This window comes from Chiloscyllium plagiosum, unplaced genomic scaffold, assembly GCF_037043375.1.
Source record: "Chiloscyllium plagiosum isolate Xiang-an unplaced genomic scaffold, Cpla_swu_hap1 HiC_scaffold_27, whole genome shotgun sequence".
In the NCBI taxonomy this organism is placed as follows: domain Eukaryota; kingdom Metazoa; phylum Chordata; class Chondrichthyes; order Orectolobiformes; family Hemiscylliidae; genus Chiloscyllium; species Chiloscyllium plagiosum.
The window spans coordinates 56,768,782-56,791,071 of NW_028270165.1; the positions used below are offsets into that span (position 1 = coordinate 56,768,782).

The following is a 22,290-nucleotide window of genomic DNA, read 5'->3' on the forward strand; positions in this document are numbered from 1 at the left end:
GGAAATGAGAGGGAAAATCTCCATTTAAATATGTTTTTGTTTTTTTTATTTAGAAATAGTTTTTTATTATGTTAGTGTGAGTGTAATAAAGAATCTCTTTGTGAATTTTCTATGGTCTATGCTCGTGGTGTTTTGGATGGTGTTTCTCCTCCCGGGGGGTCTCGGACCTGCCTGGACGATTATGGTGAGTCATTCAATTAAATGTTGCACCTGGAATGTCAAGGGGAGTAATTCTCCAATCAAAAAGAAGAAAATATTATCAAACGTCAAAAAAGAAAGGGTTGATATAGCTCTCCTACAGGAGACCCATTTATTGGATAAAGAACACTTGAAATTACAACAGGGTGGATTTGATCAGGCCTTCTTTCCTTCCTTCAGCTCAAAAAGTAGGGGAGTAGTTATTCTTATTTGGAAGAATCTCCCTTTCAAAATCCTAAGTCAGATAAAAGATGAATCTGGGCGATATATACTAATTAAAGCCCTTATAAATGGAGAGGAATATGGGATTTTAAAGCAGTATTGTCCCCCGGCGCATCCTTTCAAATTTATAAAGGAAGCCTTCTCCAAATTGATGGCACTCTGTGCTCGTCATACAATTATAGGGGGAGACTCTAATTGCATTATGGAGCCGGAAATAGGCAGCTGACCCAAGAGTACTGCGGGTGTATCCCCCAGATCTAGACAATTGGCGGATTTGAATCAAGAATTAGGATTAGTAGATGTGTGGAGGTGCCTCCACCCGCAAGGCAGAGATTTCTCTTTTTACTCTAATCCACATAAATGTCACACAAGAATTGACATGTTTTTTGCCCCCTCGAGTTTTTTAAATTCCATATCATCCTGTAAAATAGGTGATATGATAATTTCTGATCACGCTGTTGTGTATATGGAAATCAAGGCTAGGAACAATGAGGCATCCCCCTGACATTGGCGTATGGGTTCCTTCTTAACGAAGGATAGTAAATTTGCAAAATATTTTTCTCAAGAATTTAAAGCTTTCTTGGAAATTAATTCAGGTACGGCCAGTAACCCGTCAATGATGTGGGAGACTATTGAAGCTTATGCACGAGGTCTGATCATTTCATACTTGGTGACCCAGAAAAAATTAAAGGGAAACCAACAGCGTCTACTTGAGGCTCGCTGAATAGCAGCTGAAACAGCATACGCTGACAGACCTTCTATTGCCAAATTACAAAGGATTACGGCCCCTAGGACAGCTCTGAATACCGCCTTCACCCTAACGGCAAAGAAGGAAATATTATTTGCAAAACAAAGATTATATGAATTTAGTGATAAACCTGGTATTTTTCTTGCAAGTAAAAAAAAGGGTCTCTCAAGCTATCACAGCTATCAGGGAAAATGCTGGTACTCTGACTCACAATCCTACAAGGATCAACGCAATCTTCAGAAAGTTTTATTCTGATCGCAGGATTGTGAAGGTAGAGCCAGGAGGATGCAGTCCTTTTTTAAAAGCCTGGCATTTCCGGGCTTAACCCCGAAACAGGTATCGGTCCTGAATGCTTCCCTAACAACCCAGGAATTACTTGATGCAATTAGGCAATTTCAGAGCGGTAAGGCACCTGGCCCAGAGGGCTTTCAGGTTGGATTTTACAAAGAGTTCACAGAAGTATTAGCTGGCCCACTTATGAACATGTAAAACTACAGAAATAGTCAGGGCTGCCTCCTGCCTTCACTGAATGAGGTGAATATCTCCCTTATTCTCAAAAAAGGAAAAGATCCAGAAGATTGTGCATGACACAGACCGATATCCTTGCTAACTGTAGATTTTAACATTCTCTCTAAAACATTAGCATTGAGGCTGGAGAGGGTACTGCCATATATCATAAAAGAGGAGCAGACTTGGTTTATTAAGGGCCATAGATAATTTAATGATATTAGAAGGGTCTTGAATGTGAATCAAGTCTGTCATCAGGAAAAAATACCAGGAATAGTAGTCTCTTTGGACGCGGAGAAGACATTTAACAGGGTTGAATGGTCATATTTGTTCTATACATTAGAAAGGTTTGGTGTTGGAAACGTATTTGCCAAATGGGTCTCAACACTGTATAATGATCCCAAAGCAGTTGTGATCACCAATGGATTAGGCTCAGGTAGCTTCCGTGTGGGTAGGGGCTGCTGTCAGGGATGTCCTCTCTCACCGTTGCTATTCATGCTAATAATTGAGCCACTGGTGGAAGCGATACGGGCCGACTCTAATATAACGGCCCTGAGGGTTGGTACAGGTAAACATAAAATTACCCTATATGCAGATGATGATCTCCTTTTTCTTAGTAATCCTCTGATGTCCGTGCGTCCCTTAATCCAAATTATTAATACATTTAGTGCATTTTCAGGCTACAAAATTAATTTTTCAAAATCGGAGGCCACGCCTCACTAGTATGTCCCACCTATTGGACCGATCCCACTTCCCCTTTCGGTGGTCTCTGGAGGGTTTCCTATACTTAGGCATTTTTATCACCCCAGTATTTGGCCAGCTATACAAGGCCAATTTTGTGCATCTATTGGAAGGGGTAAGGCAGGACCTTCACGCTGGGGAGACCTTCCAATTTCCTGGCTAGGTAGAATAGCCCTAATTAAAATGAATGTCTTGCCCCGTCTCTTATACCCTATGAGAATTCTTCCGGTGATGCTGCTGAGGCTGACACTGTGCAAATTGTATGGTTGGCTGGGTTCGTTCATCTGGAATCCTAGACGGCCCCTCATTAAGTTAAGGAAGCTACAGCTTCCACAGGCAAGGGGGGAGGGCTGGATTTTCCAGACTTTAGGAAGTATCAGTTAAATTTCTTGTTAAGCTGCATAGCCGATTGATTGCGGGTCAGACATGACCCAATCTGGATGGACATCAAGGTTTCTCAAGTACAGTGCTCTCTTATTAACCTCTTATTTTTAGATTAGATGAAAATCATTACGGACCACTGTAGAAACCCTATAGTACTAAACACAATTAAAGCTTGGAATATAATGCGGCAAAACGAGGGTAATTCACATAAAACGTCCCCCTATACTACTATAGTGAGGGCATGGGGTTTTCAACCGGGGCTTACAGATACCACATTCAAATCCTGGAGATCCAGGGGTATCTCCTGTTTAGGGGATCTGTTTGAGAAGGGGGTCCTGATGTCTTTTGAACAGCTGCATCAGAAATTTGGATTACCTAATGGAGACCTCTTTTGATACTTCGAAATACGAGATTACATACAGAAGATGACTACGCTATTAAATAGTCTCTATAAATCATATAGAGAACGAAGAGTGTTGTGGCCAATGGGCGTACCCTCGGTCAGCACTCTTTATCATTTATTATGTGATGAAGTGTCGGAAGATATGGACCGTCTGCTTAGAACATGGGATCAGGATTTGCGGCTGGAAATTTCTACAGAAATGTGGAATGACATCTGGGAAAATGCCAAAAAAATCTCCATTTGTAACAGAACTCAGGCCATTCAGTTAAAGATACTTCATAAGGCCCATATGGCACCGGAAAGATTGGCAACATTTAGGGCAGGAGTATCTCCAATGTGTCCCAAATGTAAAACAGAGGTGGGCACTCTTACACACCGCTTATGGACATGCCATAAGATCCACAAATACTGGACCGAAGTAGTAAACGCCCTGACAGACATCTTGGGAACGGAAATTACAATAGATCCAGTATCTCCTCTTCTGGGCTTCTCGAGCTTACCTTCTCTGGATGTGCACGGGAGGAAATTATTTTCCATTCTCTCCTTCTATGCAAGGAAAAATATCTTAGTAAACTAGGTGGCTGAGGGCCCTCTAGGACTTCAGAATTGGCACAGATTAATCATGGAATATGTTCCCCTTGACTTCCTTACAAATATGTGCACCAAAAAACTGAATTATTCTATAAAATATGGCAGCCCTTTTTGAATTACATGGATACAGATATTTCGCCATTCATTCAAGGGCTTTCATCTAGTTGAGGTAACGGTTCTGGCTGGTCCGGTGCCCCTTGGGAGAGGAATCCCACATGAATACGGGTTTTATTACAACTTGATGTTAACTCATTACGAGTGTGTACTTCACTACTTAATTACTATGTTATCCTGTTTTCTTTTGAATAATGTAAGATATTTGATCATACACTCTGGTTAGTTATAGGTTAGATCTGGTTTCCAGCATCTGCAGTTATTGTTTTTACCTTAGTTATAGGTTAGATTAGTAGCTAGATGAGTTTTGTCTTTTTCTTTTTCTTCTCTGTATCTCTTTTTGTTTGACAGGTTTTGGATATTTATTTAAAATTTAATTGTATATTAATGTTTGTACTTGTCTTTTTTTAATTTGTAAACTTGTAAAAATGTTAAATTTTCAATAAAAATATCTATAAAAAGAAAAGGTACATCTGTACAGATGCATGAGTAGGGGGAGAGCAGAGGGATACAGATTCAGGAATTGCGCGATAGGTTTAGACAGGGGATTTGGATCGGCTTCGGCTTGAAGGGCTGAAGGGTCTGTTCCTGGGTTGTAAATTTTCTTTGTTCTGTGTTGAGGTTGTACAGGATGTTGGTGAGGCCATTTTGTTTAGAGTACTGAGTTCAGTTCTGGTCACCCTGTAATAGGAAGAATATTATTAGAGGGGGTTCGGTAAAGATTTACTTGGACGTTGCCAGGACTGGAGGGTTTGAGTTATCGGGAGAGGCTGGGACTTTTTCACTGGAACGGAGGAGGTTGAGGGATGACCTTCTTGAGATTTGAAAAATCATGAGGGGTGAGGGTAAGGAGAAAAGCGAGGAACATGCGCGGTTATGTAGAGCCAGAGGTGGGAAGGTGAAACAAAATTGTGGCTCTACCCTTTTTTCCTCCTATTGACATTTGGCCAGTTGAATCTGGCAGTTACACGAGCATATCTACAGAGCCTACTGCACGTGCTCCTCGGTGTCAGCAAGCGCTGCGCATGTTCGCCGGTGTCTGCAAAAAACTGCACATGCTTCTATCTGTCTAAAAATGGTGCATGAATTTCTTTTGCCGTTCCCCTGCTCCTCGGATGCTGCCTGACCTGTTGTGCTTTTCCAGCACCACTCTAATCTTGACCCATGAGCTTCTGAAGCTGTTGCTGCTCCTCTCTCTCTGAATGAAGATTGAGATTCATCCAAGACTGTAATTTCCTTCCTCTGTCCAACAGCACACTCTTCTCTCACTGCCTTTTCTATTTCTTTTATTTTCATGCTGGGATCCAATTGTTGAATTGCAGCAACTGAGAAGAATGGGAGTGAATCCAGAAAGAGGACAGACTCTGGAAAAACTGGTCCAGGTCTGTGCCTCAAACACCTGGCAAGTGCAATACCACAGGGTGAAGTTATAGTCTTTGCTGTGGAAAAAACAAAGCAGAAATGAGATGTATTGTTTAAATGGTGATATATTGGGAAGTGGAGAAAGTGAGGACTGCAATGCTGGAGATCAGAGTCAAAATGTGTGGCGCTGGAAAAGCACAGCAGGTCAGACAGCATCCAAGGAGTAGGAAAGTTGACGTTTCGGGTAAGAGCCCTTCATCAGGAATGATGTGTGGATGGACAAAGGAGCCTCAGCGTCCTCCTACACCGGTCAATGCCAGTTGTCAGACAAGTGCAGCAAGCATTCAGCAAGGCAAGTGGTATATGAGCAAGAGGAACTGAGTTCAGAAGTGGGGGTGCCTTCCTGCAGTTAGGGAGTCATTGAATATATTCAAGGCTGAGTTCATATCATTTTTGAACAACAGAGAAGTAGATGGTTATTGGGGAAGGCAAGAAAATAGTTTTAAGGCCAGTACAGAACAGTGACAGTCATACAGCATAAAACACACCCTTCAGGTCAACTAATCCATGCTGACTATATTCACAAACTAATCCCATCTGCCTGTGTTTGGCCCATATCCCTCCGAACCTTTCCTATTCACGTACTTATCAAAATGTATTTTAAACATTGTAACTGTACTTGCATCCACCACTTCCTCTAGACATTCATTCCACAAACAACCACACTCTTTCTTTAAAAAAAAAAGTGCTCCTCATGTCTTTAGACTCGTTCTACTCTCACTTTAAAAGTTTGCTCCCTAATCTTGAAATGACACCTGCCATTCATCTCACCTATACCCCTCATGATTTTTTAACCCTCTCTAAGGACACCTCTTAACCTCTGCTCCAGTGAAAAAAGTTCCGGCCTCTGCATCTCGATATAGGGAGGTCCATATCCATTTGTGATCTGTTCAATGCTGGTGCAGGCTTAAAAGACCAAATGGCCGACTCCTGCTCCCAATTCTCAGTGTCCTGGACAGCAAGAGACAATAAGGCAAAGGAGTAGAAAGTAGGCTATTCAGCCCATCAGGTCTGCTCATACCATTCAATTGTGGCTGATCAGTTTCTGAGCGCCATTCTGCTGCTTTCTCCCTGTCACCTTCGAACCCCTCAATACTCAAGAACCTAGCTATCTAAGTCTAAATATCCTCAGTGACCTGGCCTCTGCAGTCTTCTGTACCAATGAATTCCATAGATTCGCCACTCTCTGGCTGAAGAAGTTTCTCCTTAGCTCCATTCCAAAAAGTCTTCCCTTTCCTCTAAAGCTGTGCCCTTAGGTCTTAGTTTCTCCTATCAAGGGGAACATCTTCCCAACAACCACTCTGTCCAGGCTGTTCAGTATTCTGTATGCTTCAATTAGATCTCCCCTGAGTATGGCCCTGTTAATCAGCATGAACCAGACCCTTCAGGATGAGGTACAGCAGGGATTAGGTTCAGCAAATTGGAAATGGAGGGAGAATGTGTGGGATGGAGATCTTCAGCTTCTAAGGAATAAGAGAGGAAAGAGAGTTCACGATAAATTAGAATTGATTGGATGGGCTGATAGGCTAAGGAGGGGCAGATGGAGTTGAACTTGGAGAAATGTGATGTGTTGCATTTTGGTCAAGCAATGCAGGCAGGACTTAGACAGGGGGAGTGTTGCAGAAGAAAGAGACCTTGGAGTGCATGCTCATAGTTCCTTGTAAGTGGAGTCGCAGGTAGACAGGATAGTGAAGATGATGTTTGGAATGCTTTCCTCTATTGGTCAAAGTATTGAGTGAAGGAGTTGGGAGGACATATTGCGGCTGTAGAGGACATTGGTTAGGCCACTTTTGGAATATTGTGTGTAATTCTGATCTCCATCCTATGGAAGGATGTTGTGAAACTTGAAAGGGTTTGGAAAAGGTTTATAAGGCTGGTGTCAGAGTTGGAGGGTTTGAGCGAGAGGGAGAGGCTGAATAGGCTGGGGCTGTTTTCCCTTCGTGTCGGAGGCTCAGGGGTGACATTATAGAAGTTTATAAGGGGCATGGATAGGGGTAAATAGCCAAGGTCTTTTCCTCCGGGTCGGGGAGTGCAAAATTAGAAGGCAGAGGTTTGAGCTCAGATGGCAAAGATTTAAAAGGGACCCGAGGGGCCACTTTTTCTCAGAGGGTTTTGCATTTATGGAACGAGCTGACAGGAAGTGGTGGAGGCTGGTACAATTACAACAATTAAGAAGCATCTGGATGGGTACATGAAGAGGAAGGTTTTTGAGGAATATGGGCCACATGCTGGCAAATGGAATAGATTGATTTTGGATATATGGTTGACATGGACTAGTTGGGTGGAAGGATCTGTTTCTGTGGTGTATGACTCTTACTGTCTTCGGTGAAAGCAGAAGTGTGGTTGTGAAGACAGGGCTTTCAGAGCAGCTTTCAAAGATGTTTTGCCCTACTGGGACCGGAAGAAGTTACAACAAAATCTTTCATTTGTGAGACAGCAAGCAACTCCGGGATTTTGCTGGAAAGTGGGAATTCTTTGCAGTGAGAGGATGAAGCCCTACCCTATCCAGTCATTTCTGCTGGTGGCTGAGACTAGGCCCCTAGCTTTGGGGGAGTAGGTTTAGGACAGAGATGAGGAGGAGGAAGTGAGGGCTGCTGGTTTTCCCAGAGAGTAGTGTATCTGCGGAATTCTCTGCCCAAGGAAGCAGGCTCCAATATGCCCCGCTCCTAATTCTTCAGCTTGACGTACCCGTGACTGTATACTTTGAAGAGTTTTCATTAACTGATGCAAATATTTCCCATTTGACCAACAATGCAGTGTCAGCTGTTTCAGTCATTGAGATGGTTTTGATTCATCTACTAAATACATCTACTCATATTAGACAATATTCATGGCAATGTTCGCGAGGTGATTCTATATACACAAGTTGTAAACCAGTAAAGGCTGACCAGGCAAGGAAGTGGTTAACAAACACAGGGCATCCCTTAGAGTATGCATCTTGTTTGTTTACAAATTAAATACGCTTCAGATCTTTTCCTAGCTGCTTTCCGAAAATCTGGGTGCCACAATAATGGACATCATCAACTGAAATAGGCAGCAGCAAAGAATGAACACAAACCAGTCCAGCAGGGGGCACCCATGTTTTGGTTTGAGTATTGAGGGAGTCCCCTATTTGAGGCCCCTGTGATATCAGTACCATACCCAGGCTAATGTGCATTGAAACCAGATTATGAAGTGTTAACTTTCCTGCAAACTTCTGCCTGTGTGTGTCTCTCTGTAACATTTTCCAACTTTCTTCATATCTCAGTTTGTCAGCTTTTGTTTATTCCTTCCTTCCTTCCAAGGCTAATGAGGCACTCACATTCCAGAACAGCCCAAGTTAGGGAGTTGAGCCTCATAAATCCTGGCTGTGACACATTGCTGCTTAACCAAGTGTGCAAACTCTAAATACCTCTCGGCTGTTCCATTTGCAAATCAAACACTGTTTTCAACACAAGTTGTTTGTGTCTCTGCATAAGTCCATAACCCAGGGAAATACAACAGAGTCTTTAATGGTTGCCCAATGTGTCCTGTATGCCAAATTCATTCAAGTCTGGACATCCTGAATTGAGCATATATACTTCAGATTTCAACTCGCCAATTAAAACTAATGTTGGGCACTCGAACAGATTGAGGGCATCTTGAAGCATGCCACGGACCTCAGTGTGGGTCCAGGGCTTATCAAATAGGGTTTCACCTCTCATAACCCTGCAGTACGCAAATTATTTATGACTAATTTTGTAAAGCACAAGTGCTCTCAGCAGTATTATGTCCAGACGCTAGGACCCTGTTGAGTTCTCTCACTAGTATCTTGTGGCTGAGTAGGGAGAATTGTATCAATATTTCTATCAGCACTTTTGTCCCTGGCCAGCTTTCCTCTTTATTTTGGACACAACAAAAGCAGCAACCAGATATTTCATCTCTCAAAGGATATCGGCCGGTGACCTGGCAGGACCAGGGTATCTCCTGCCTGACTCACCAACTGTGGGGGATGGAAATAAAGCCCCATGTCAGGAAAGAATTTGTTTATCAGAAGCAGTGCAGCTGCAAGGCCAACCGTCTCCACTGAGCCTGGGAAACACAAACTTTAACAAGCAGGCACTAAGCTGAGATTCAAAATGGTTTCCAGGCTTTAATATGTGACCAAATGGCTGACCCAAATCTAACAATTCTCCCACATCATCGAAGAGAATTAAATAAGAAAAATGAAACAAAATTAGAAATAAATTGGCGACCGTGCTTAATGTTTGTTCATTATGAAGTAAACAAGAAATAGCAGTCTCCCAGGATTCGTATGGTGCCCTACTTGAGAAATTCTGTCCAACAAGTTTAATTGGAAGCAGTAGCTTTCAGAGTGCAGCTCCTTCATCAGGGGATTGTGGAATATAAAATTGTAAGACACAGAATTTATAGCAACAGTTTATAGTGTGATGTAACTGAAACTATATATTGAAAAAGACCAGGATTGTTTAAGTCTCTCATCTGTTCGAATGACCATGATAGTTTCAGTTCTTTCAAATGTAAATCAGAAAACCTTTTAAAATAGTTAAATCCTCAAGTGAACTTTACCAATTGGTGTCGCGTCAGCCCAGATAATGTATTGAAGGTGTGAGCTCCCCTGTGTGAGACTCTGTGCCACAATGGTTAAACTAACTAACAGAATCTTACATGGATTCATGCAGTTTTTGAGCAAAGTAAGACATAATTCTGCAAGTACGAATTCACCCAACAAACTTGTGCGTGTATGTGGGGGGGGGATGTATATTTGCAGATACATTCTATGTGCATTTTTTTAAGGAAAAATCTGCAGGCAGTCAATACATGTAATAGTTTGTAAATTCGACTTTGGAAACAGAACCAGTCTGACTCAAGATTGGGATACAGGCAGACTCTGACCTCTCACCTTTAATGCATTGTCTGGGCTGAGATGTGAGCTTTTGCTATAAAGCCTTGTTATCTCGAGAAGGTGACAACAAGAAGTTCTGGGATTTACATTGTAATGAGACCTACAACCTATTTGAAAAGGTGGAAGACTTAACAATCCAGGTTTGTTCAATATACCATTTCAGTGGCAGGACGCTGGAATGTTTTGCTCTAAATTGTGTCTTAGGATCTTATCCTCCACAACCACCTGATGAAGAGGCAGAACTCCAAAAGTTACTGCTTCCAAAGAAGCTTGTTGGACTACAGCCTGGAGTTGTGTGATTCGAGAATCTGGTTTCTAGTACCTGCAGTCCTTATTTTTACCTAGTTGATTTTAACCCTACAGTGAATCCTCTTGCAAGGATGCCTGCATTGAAGAAGTTTTCCTCCTCTCTCTACAAGAATCTCAAGGAATCCCTCTCCCACTGCAACTCCCAGGTCATTTCCTCTGCCCTGAAGCTTTTCAACCATGTCCTGAAACAGACTCGCTACCACAGCCACATTTGCTTCCTCATTACCTGCCTCCGTAACCAACTCATCCTACACTGACTCCGGACCACCTTTAAACCAGCAGAGTTCAGATCCGAACAGGCCACTCCACCCTCCTGTCTGACCTATCCCCTCCATCCCCACCCCCATTCACCTATTGTACTCAATGCTACTTTCTCCCCACCCCCACCGTCCTCTCATTTATCTCTCCACCCTGCAGCCTCTATTCCTGGTTGAGGGCTTTTGCCCGAAACGTCAATTTTCCTGCTCCTCGGATGCTGTCTGAACTGCTGTGCTTTTCCAGTACCACTCTAATCTAAAGTGGATTGGCCATGCTGAAATACCCATAGTGCCCAGGGATATGCAGGTGAGGGTGAATTGGCCATGCTAACTTACCCATAGTGCCCAGGGATGTGCAGGTAGGGGTAAATTGGCTATGCGAAATTAGGCATAATGTGCAGGTAAGGTGCATTACTCGGTTAAATGTAGGAGATTCGGTGTAGGTGGGTGACCCATGGGAGGTTCGGTGAGGCCGAGTGGCCTGCTTCCACACTGTGGGGATTCTCTGAAGGGAGGGTTTTTTTGGAAAGTGTTTTCTCGTCCGCGTCTGCTGCAGGCGCAGCGCATGCGCAGTGCGGCGTCCCGTGGTTGGCCATGCCCCGCCCCCTCAACCGTCACTTTTCCGCGGCCCGCCCCTAGTTCCTTTGTGACGTCACAAGGCGGAAGTGGCTCTGTCAGTTTCAAAGTGAATCTCCCGCCCTCTGGGCAACTCTTCATCCTGGGAGGGAGACAGAGATGAGAGGAGGGGAAATTGTTCACTTGTAGCAACTGGAGTGAATGCAGGGAGGGAGCAGACTCTGCAAACTCAGGTATGTGTCTTAGTTAGCCAGGTGAGGAGGGACTGAAGGATAGAGATTGGGAAGGGGGAGGGCTGGATATCTTTTCTGTTTTTATTTTTAAAATGCACCCGATTCCCACCATTAACTGCCACAGGTACAAGTACAGCACATGCAATATTCCTCATTGCAGCTTCAAGCCGGTTTTGCATCCTCTGTTCTTCCTCCACTTTGGCTCCATCACATTCAGCTTCTTTCCCTCATTCACATTCCTCCGCCCCCGCCCTGATGTTCCAAGCTGATCCTCAAAAGATCGGTTTGTCCCTCCATTCTTTCCCGGTGGCGTCCATTACTCTTGTCTATTTCTTGCCTTATCCGGCCTTGTGCGTGAACAAAGTGTTAGCGTATATCCTCTTTCACTGCCAGCTACTTCCTTGTTTGCGAAAGCAACATTTCCTCCCATTTTTCGCCGACACTGAGCCTTCTGACCTCCTTGATTGTGTTTTTTTTGTTTTTGCAGAAGCAGGAAACAGATGCTTATAACTGTTTGTACGAGCATATCTAGCTTAACCTACACCCCCTCCCCTCACAGCATCTTATCTGTTTGTCTGTAACATCTACCATTGTTTGCAGGCACATTTCATGTATGCACATTTTAGCTAATACAAAAGCAATTATATATTTCCTTCACATAGCTTTCATTCTTAACTCCACTCTTGGCTGAAACAATTATACCCTGGCGTTAGTTCATTTACCTTGCAGAAGCAATTATGGTTGCAGAAGTAACACTGCTTTACCTATATCCCACAGGGGTGACCCTACAACCTTGTATAAAATAATGTGGGGCATGGCGAGGGTAAATAGACAAGATCTTTGATCTGGGATTGCTCATAGGTTTAGGGTAAGATTTAAAAGAAACCTAAGGGGAAACTCCTATATACAGAGGGTGGTGTGTGTAAAGAATGAGCTGCCAGAGGAAGTGGTGGCTGCTAGTACAATTACAACCTTTAAAAGGTATCTGGATGGGTATATATTGGGAAGCATTTAGAGGGACATGGGCCAAGTGCTGGCAAATGGGACTGGATTGATTTAGGATATCTGGTCAGCATGGACTGAAGGGACTGTTTCTGTGCTGTACATCTGAGATTCTGGCTTGCTACGAATGTTTGTTACGTCTGTATGTTCAGTTTTTCCCTGGTGTTGGTGTTAACGCCTTGGTGTCTTATTTTGCTCCCCACATCGTGGGGACATTAACCATTTCCTATCTGGTTGTTCTGATCTGGACTGCTGTCTGGATCGGATTTCTGGGATTGGTCAATAAACATACCTGGAAGTGACTTTGTCAATCACACAAGCAATAGTTTATTCTTTGATATGGCCGGGTCGGTAGACTTTGATCAGCCCAGAAGGATTAGATTAGATTAGATTCCCAACAATGTGGAAACAGGCCCTTTGGCCCAACCAGTCCACACCTATCCTCTGAAGAGTAGCCCAACCAGACCCATCTCCCTCTGACTAATGCACTAACATTATGGGCAGTTTAGCATGGCCAATTCACCAAACCTGCACATCTTTGGATTGTGGGAGGAAACCCACGCAGACATGGGGAGAATGTGCAAAGTCCACACAGCCAGCCCCCGGAGGCAGGAATCGAACCTGGGACCCCTGGTGCTGTGAGGCAGCAGTGCTAACCACTGGGCCATCGATGAGTACTCCCAGAGTGCTAAAAGAATCCGCCAACTTTTACAGAGTGTGGATAGAACTTATGTACATTGTTTCGAGTCAGACATTGAGCAAGATCACATAGTAACAACCAATCAGATCCTGCGAGGTCCTCATGCATTTTTGACTTAGCCTAGGGGGGTATGGTGGCTCAGTGGTTAGCACTGCTGCCTCACAACACCAGGGTCCCAGGTTCGATTCCAGCCTTGGGTGACCGTCTGTGTGGAGTTTGCACATTTTCCCCGTGTCTGCGTGGGTTTCCTCCGGGTGCTCCGGTTTCCTCCCAGAGTCCAAAGATGTGCAGGTCAGGTGGATTGGCCATGCTAAATTGCCCATGGTGTAAGGTGCATGAGTCAGAGGGAAAATGGTTCTGGGTGGGTTACTCTTTGGAGGGTCAGTGTGGACTGGTTGGGCCGAAGGGCCTGTTTCCAAACTGTAGGGAATATAATCTAATCTATCATAATTTCTTGTAGACAACCTGTTCTTGGAATCGTATTTGTCCTGTCTGGTGGTTAGGATTAAACCGTTACTTCTGCGATTGATGGTTAGGTTCACATTTGTTACTTCTGCATTTGCAGTTTTTTCACTGGATTTATATCAGTCTGTGGTTTCTTGTTTGTTCTGAGTTGTGAGTATCTGCCTGACTCAGTCCCACCGAGTTAGCCAAGCAGAAGCCATTTTGTCCTACCTCCCATGTTAAAGTGGAGATTTGAGGTGGCCCAGTGAATCCTTTGAGAACTCAGACCTGTAAAGCCCCTCTCTTGGTTTGTCCTGGAGATCATACTCTTTGGAAGCCTGGAATAAAAACCTTTCATCATAAAGTCCCAAAATGCAATTCAATTCAATCCATAGCAGATAAGCACTAAGAGTTAATTCTCTACGGGATTCAACAGCCTCTGCAATAAAATGGTCTCTCTCTCGCGTGTCCTTTTGAACTCTCAAGACAGCAAAGATTTATTTTGTGAATGCCCCGCTTGCAAGGGGGAGTAAGAATCCATTATAATGGACAAGATCCAACCATTAATTACAAAGCTATGGATAGTACCGAGTCTTGTTTCAGGGTCAGATTCAAAGACTATCATTCATTTCACAAGGGAACGGCTGTGAATGTTATCACTTGGTGTCCTGTTCACACAGATTCACCGATGCTGAGGCAAACGTTCTTAATTGCCTTACAGCATCCTGTTATCACTTGGTGAGCCCAGGTGTCCCTATCTTTAAGTTCTCTCCTCTTTCTGAGCCTTCCTGCCTGTTTATTTTCTAGTGCAGTAAATGTATTCAATAATTCAGCATTACATTTTAGTCTGAATGTTTAAAGACAAGTTTTAAGGCTATAGACTTTATCACCCAGATGCCCACACCCTCATTCCTCCCTTTGATTGCACCGAGATCACTGAAAGAGAAGGCTAATCCAAACGAATGCCCTTCAAGGTGGTCCAGCCATCAACATCCTGCAGAGCGGCACCACCATCTTCGCAGCTCATCTGGTCATATTTATCATCGCCATCGACATGTGTGGGTGAGCCATCGGATCGCAAAAGGAGCATCTCTGGGGCAAATCTATATCACTAAGGGACCTCATAAGCCTAGCAATTAAATACCTAACAATACCAATACCGACAAACAGACATAGCTAAATTGATAAGCCAATTGTACCATCAGCCCGATCTGCAGTTTCTCCAACTGGTCCCTTCAGTCATTCTGTCAAGGAATGCCTGGATCTCTTCTTGTATCTTAGTTAATATTGCCAGTGAGATCGGGAATGCCCACAGTGCATTTATCTTGGACAATGGTGCCGACCTCACCTCCTGGGCAGGTATATAGTCTAAGGCATACTGATTCTGCACAGAGTAAAGACACAGGTCTGATAATCCCAGTTTACTCTGTTTCAGAGCCTCTTTAGTCTTATTTCCTCGAATGGTCAGGCTGTAAAAGAGGGAATTGCGGTTCTGTTGACTTGTCACCCCTGCCGATCCTTCCAACCTCAGGGTATTCTTGATTCCCCAGCCTATCGGGTGTCCTGTATTGTCACCCAGTCCCTTGGGATCCTTCCTGTTGGAGCAAGGTTGGCTGAGACCGACCGCTGCATCCTCCTCAGATGGAGGTTCCATCGACTTGTCCACTGGCCAGGACAAGGTACTGTTGTGGGAACAAGGGCTCCGATGGTGACCTTATGAGGGACATCTTTGCCATCCAGGACAAGGAAATTGGTAGCTTTACCTTAGCTGAAGAAATAATAGTCTGGTTTGGTTTATATTCGGGAGAGTTTGTCAAAATCGGTTACTGAAATGTTATAGCAGGAAGTCTGGTCAGGTCTACAGGAGTAAAGGGTCGGCGTTTTGCAAGAGGAGTCGCTTGAGCGCTGTAAAAAATGGGCCAAGTGACTCGAGTACTCGCCCTGTATGGGAGACAATGGTCTTCAGAATGCTATTCCCATTGAGCTCTCCCTTAGCTCTATTGTACATGGTCTTGGTGACAGTATCAGATTCTGAAAAGAGAAAAGGCCTATAAATGTGCAAGGAAAGGGTTCCATTCCAGGTCCATGTGCAGCATAAGGCCTACTGTACGCCAGCCAGTGTTACACCGGCTGTTTGTATACACAGACCGGAGCTATTGGAAAGTGATATTTCTCTTCACAGGGTCGGCAGTAGGAATTCTGACGAATAGAATGGAATCGGGGACTGGGCACGTAAGTCATCTCCCGATAGAGAGGAGTAACCTACTACTGCCTCTGGGGTGAAGAGCGTTTGTGGGCCTGTATAAATAAGTTGTTTGTGGATTGAGGAGTTTCCCCTATCAGGCTTCCCCTTTTTCTCGAGTAAGCCTGTCCTGCAAAAAGGGATGGTGTTCCTGGGCGTCCATAAAATATTTACCATAATAACGGGGTTGATCATTTTTATCCTCACTAGGCTTGCGTCTGCAGGTAAAATAAAAAAAACATGGTAACGACATGGTAACTCTCACTGATTTCTACTGTCCAGATGGACCATCTGGTCTTTCTGATGTAAGAGTCCATTGCAATAATCAATCTTCATCACGTTCCACACGTCAAAGGCGTCTGGTCCGGTGCACTGGACGACATCTCCTCAGCATGGGTGGTGGATAATCTCTGATCATTCCTGGTCGCATCCATAGTTAGTGGCTTTCCCCATCAGGATGTTGTACGTGATCAGAAAGGTGAGGAGATAAGCGATCCCCCACATGTCCCTCCTCTTAGTTCAAGTATCTGTAATAAGATTAACATGAGAACAGCAGCAAGATTCAAAAACCCAACTGGACAGGGTCCACTCCTTTTGTTGAGATTCCAGGATTCTCTCCTCCTCCTCCCCACTTTTGATTGGTGCGGTCAATCAATTTACAACGGTGCAGTTGGACCCAAGCTGAGCGCCCAGCGACTGGGACCGCCGTAGGGGTGGGAAGTAAAACCTGGAAGGGGCCATCCTAAAGAGGTTGGAGATCTTTGCCAGTCCAGTTCTTGACGAGCACCAACGAACCAGGCTCTACCCGTGACAAGGCTGAAAGGGAGGGAACATTGCTGTAGGCCGCACGCTCCTGGGAGTGAAAGGCACGCGTAACACTAGTTAGAGCAAGAACACAACCAATCATTGCTTCGGTCATGTGGTGGAAGTGGACTGAGAAGGGAGCAGAATCGTTCCAAGGGGTACGGAGAGGGTGACCAGAGAGACTCTCAGCTGGAGACAATTGTGTCTTGATCGCAGATATGGATCGCATCTGGAATAAGGCCACAGGGATTAGCACCAGGAGAGGCCAGACTCTGCCATTAATTTGGCAAGCTTAGTCTTGAGTTTGGTTAAAACATTCAACAATGCCGGCCGCCTGAGGATGATAAGCACCATGCAGTTGCCGACAAATACAAAGCTGGGAACAGAGTTCTCCGTTAATATTACCTACAAAGTGTGGTCCATTGTCCGAGCTAATGCACGCAGGTATACTGAAGCAGGGAATTATTTCCTTAAACAAAATCTTCACCACAGTCTCAGCAGTAGCGTTAGGAGGAGGGTAGGCTTCAATCCACTTTGAAAAGACATCAGCAATAAGCAAAACATATTTATAGCAACTCAACTCATTTCTCCAACTCAATGAAGTCCAGTTGAAGTGTCTCCAAGGGACCCTCCAGCAAGGGAGTTCTCGTAGTTAGAATGGAGTGAGAACAGAGGGGGGTGGGAAGAGTGGGATGGTAATTTCAATTTTGTGGAACAACAAAACAATATTCCACAGAAAGTAGAATTACTTGTTCTCAATTTCTACCCTGCACTGATACTGATGACTTTTGTAATCTCTTTTTTTGCAGAGTATTTGAAGATCTGAAGACTGAAGTTTCAAAATCAACATATGAAGGGCTTATGCCCGAAACATTGACTCTCCTGCTCCTCGGATGCTGCCTGACTCCCCTGTGCTTTTACAGCGCCACATTTTTTGACTGACTCTCCAGCGTCTGCAGTCCTCACTTTGATGTCAATGTCTGACAGTCATTCAATCCATCGGGACAGCAACTATGTTTGACTGTGATTTCTGTGAGAGGGATCAACGCTTCTTGGTTCCTGTTTGAGGATGTTTTCAGCATCAGTGGGACTGGACGAGAGACCCCACTGTTGCAGCGCACTGTGTGTGGAGCCTAAAACAGTTGTACGGCCTGGGAAGGGGATTTCACGGCAGGGAGGGGCTCCCGACGCGTTTGTGTGCAGCTGAAGCTGTGGCCATGGAGAAACCCGAGGAATCCCACCCCGTGGAGAAATTGTGGAAGTGTGGCGACTGTGGGAAAGGCTTCCGTTTCCCGTCTGTCCTGGAGTCTCATCGGCACTGTCACACCGGGGAGAGGCCATTCCCCTGCACCGACTGCGGGAAGGCCTTCAGACATTCCTCCCACCTGCTGAGGCACCAGCGGGTCCACACGGGCGAGAGACCCTTCAGCTGCCGCGAGTGCGGGAAAGCCTTCAGCAATTCCTCCTCCCTGCTGACCCACCAGCGGGTCCACACGGGGGAAAGGCCGTTCACCTGCTCTCAGTGCAGGAAGGGCTTCACCTACTCCTCCAACCTGCTGAGGCACCAGCGGATCCACACGGAGGAAAGACCCTTTAGCTGCCCCGAGTGTGGGAAGACCTTCAGCACATCCTACACCCTGCTGAGGCACCAGCGGATCCACACAGGGGAGAGGCCGTTCACATGATCTCAGTGCGGGCAGGGCTTCAGGTATTCCTCCCACCTGCACAAGCACCAGCGGGTCCACACGGGGCAGAGGCCCTTCAGCTGCCCCGAATGCAGGAAGGCCTTCAGCAATTCTTGCAAACTGCTGACCCACCAGCATGTCCACACAAGGGAGAGGCCGTTCACCTGATCTCAGTGCGGGAAGGGCTTCACCTACTCCTGCAACCTGCGGAAGCACCCGCGAGTTCACGTGCCATCGCAGGGGGATTGAAGGAGTGGCGGCCGAGTGCCATTATCGATTGGACTGTCAACCCGGTTCTGGGGACTCCGGGTTCGAATCCCGCCATGACAGATGGCAGAATTGGTATTCGGTCAGAAATGTGGAGTTCGGAATCTAACCATGAGACCGTTTCAGGGAGGGGGGTGGTACAGGGGAGAAAGCCCCCATCTGATTCACTCTCTCCCTTGTTAGAGAATGGAACCGCCATTGTGGGAAAGGATTCACTCAGTCGTTCCAGCTGCATCCTTTACCCGGACTGGCCTACATGTGACCCCAGACCCACAGCAGTCTGGTTGACTACACTGCACTTCCCCCACTGGCAAATGAGCGGGGAGAAACTTACTAGGAGAGAGGGAATGGGTTGAAATTGCTGAGTGAGGCAATACTTCCTCCGGGTTACGGCTGTGCCAAGGATCTAATTACAACCTGGTGCTGCCCAATAGTAAAGACAGTGGGGTTTGTGTGGGCTTTGATCTTGAGCTGTTTAAAAAGCAGCTACTTTGTCTATGCCTTTTTTGCAGGGGGGGAATCTGAAGCTGTAAAAATAGTCGGGTCACAATAAAGGTTACCTGAACTTACCGCCAGGCTCAGACTCTCAATGAAAGCTTTGAGCTCCAAGAGGTTTTTTGTTTAAAGCTGCTCCTCTCTTTCAGCCTCCTGCACTGAGTTTCCAATGTCGTGTATCAGATGGAGCAGTGAATGAGTAGCTAGTGTCATTAGAAATTGTAAATCTTTCAGGTACTGTGTTGTTTCATCAGCATTGTAAAGTTTACTGGCAGCACCAGGAGGTGTGGGCTGTGTTCACGAGAAATGATGTGGAGGTGTCGGTATTAGACTGGGTTGATAAAGTTTAAAAAATCACACAATACCAGGTTATTGTCCAACAGGTTTATTTGGAAGCACTAGCTTTCTGAGTGCTGCTCCTTCATCGGGTAGCTGTGGAGCAGCATCGTAAGACACAGAACGTATATCAAAAGGTCAGTATCATGCAACTGATGGAATATATTGAACAAGCCTAGATTGCTGTCAAGTCTTTCATCTCTTCGAATGGGTGTAGGTTTTGGTTCATTAATGTGTAACTGCCAGAACATCTCTTAAGTCACATTTTTGAGATGACTTAAGGTTTTATAAAAAAGATAACATCTCAGCTCAGACAATGCATTAAAGGTGTGAGATTTGAGTCTGTCAGTATTTCAATCTTGAATCAGACTGGTTCTATTTCCAAAGGAGGAATTCATAAAATTACTTGGATTGCCTGGAAATTGTATGCTTTTTGAGCAAAATTGAATGTATCTGCAAATATAATTCTGCCAATGCAAATTCACTCCAAAGAATTGTGGGTGCGTGCATGTGAGTTTGTGCGTGAGAGTGTGTACATGCTTGGTAAAGTGTGAGTGTGATGGAGTATAAGCCTGTGAGAGCATTGGCGGGGGAAATGTTTGTGTGTGTCTGAGGGGGAGCATGTGTGTGAGAGGTATTAATACAAGCAAGGGGTTGCATTTTGCTTAAACAAGGAAGGGCAGCACTTGTCCAGATAATGGTAAGGCCCTGGGTCATGTTATAGAACAGACAGACATGGGTGGCGGGGGGGGGGTGTTCAGGTACATAGTTCTTTGGAAGTTGCATCACAGGTAGACAGGGCGGTTAAGAAGGCATTTAGCAGCATAGCATTCATTGTTCACACCATTGAGTATAGGGGTTGGGACATCATGTTGAGGTTGCATAGGGTGTTGGTGAGGCCACTTTCAGAGTGCTGAGTACGGTTCTGGTGGCCCTGTAATAGGAAGAATACTATTAGAGAGAGTTTGGTAAAGATTTACCAGTATGTTGCCAGGACTGGAGGGTTTGAGTTATAAGGAGAGACTGGGACTTTATTCATGCGAGTGCAGGAGATTGATAAAATCATGAGGAATGGAGGTAAGGTGAATAGCAATGGGCTCTTGCTTAGCGTCGGGGAGCTCAAAACTTGGGGGCATATTGCTTGGAGTAGAAAGATTTAAAAGGAACCTGAGGAGCAACATTTTGAAAGAGGGTAGCTTTGTATGTGGAATGAACTTGCTGAGGATGTGGTAGATGCAGGTACAGTTACAACATTGAAACAGCATTTGGATGGGAACATGAATAGTAAGGTTGAGAGGGATTATGGGCCAAATTCAGGCAAGTGGGACTGGTTTAGTTTGGAATCCTGGTCGGCATGGACGAATTGGACTGAAGGGTCTGTTTCTGTGCTGCATATCTTTATTGAAACCAGTAGAATTCTGAAAGGGGCTTGACAGGATAGATGCAGATAAAATGCTCCTTTGTGGGGAGGGTCATCGAATTCCGACAATGTGGAAGCAGGTCATTCAGCCCATCTCTTCCTCTCTGGCCCTCCTGAACAGTATCCCACTCATACCCAACCCCTTACTCCGTAATTCCCATGTTGAAACTTTATTGCTGGAACAGCACAGCAGGTCAGGCAGCATCCAGGGAACAGGAGATTCGACGTTTCGGGCACAGGCCCTTCTTCAGGAATGAGCAGAGAGTGTTCAGCAGGAGAAGATAAAAGGTAGGGAGGAGGGACTTGGAGGAGGGGCGTTGGAAATGTGATAGGTGGAAAGAGGTCAAGGTGAGGGTGATAGGTCGGAGTAGGATGGAGGCGGAGAGGTCAAGAAGAAGACTGCAGGTCAGGAAGGCGGTGCCGGGCTGGAGGGATCCGGCTGAGACAAGGTGGGGGGAGGGGGGATGAAGAAACTGGTGAAGTCCAAGTTCATCCCCTGTGGTTGGAGGGTTCCCAGTCGGAAGATAAGACGCTCCTCCTCCGACGGTCGGGTTGTTGTGGTTTGGCGGTGGATGAGTCCAATGACCTGCATATCCTCGGTGGAGTGGGAGGGGGAGTTGAAATGCTGTGCTACAGGTTGGTTGGGTTGGTTCGTCCGGGTGGCCCAGAGGTGCTCTCTGAATCGCTCCGCAAGTAGGCGGCCGTCTCCCCAATATAGAGGAGGCCACACCGGCTGCAGCGGATGCAGTACCTCTGGGCCACCCGGACGAACCAACCCAACCAACCTGTAGCACAGCATTTCAACTCCCCCTCCCACTCCACCGAGGATATGCAGGTCATTGGACTCATCCACCGCCAAACCACAACAACCCGACGGTCGGAGGAGGAGCGTCTTATCTTCCGACTGGGAACCCTCCAACCACAGGGGATGAACTTGGACTTCACCAGTTTCTTCATCCCCCCTCCCCCCACCTTGTCTCAGCCAGATCCCTCCAGCCCGGCACCGCCTTCCTGACCTGCAGTCTTCTTCTTGACCTCTCCGCCTCCATCCTACTCCGACCTATCACATTTCCAACGCCCCTCCTCCAAGTCCCTCCTCCCTACCTTTTATCTTCTCCTGCTGAACACTCTCTGCTCATTCCTGAAGAAGGGCCTGTGCCCGAAACGTCGAATCTCCTGTTCCCTGGATGCTGCCTGACCTGCTGTGCTGTTCCAGCAATAAAGTTTCAACTTTGATCTCCAGCATCTGCAGACCTCACTTTCTCCCCGTATTTCCCATGGCCAAGCCACCCTAACCTGTACATC

At 45.6% G+C, this 22,290-nt stretch overlaps 1 protein-coding gene across 1 annotated transcript in view; it reads right to left on the reverse strand.

Annotated features, from left to right (window-relative positions):
• Window positions 1-22,290, reverse strand: part of LOC148144204 (uncharacterized) — a 443,218-nt gene that overhangs the window by 385,118 nt on the left and 35,810 nt on the right. The window lies entirely within an intron of this gene.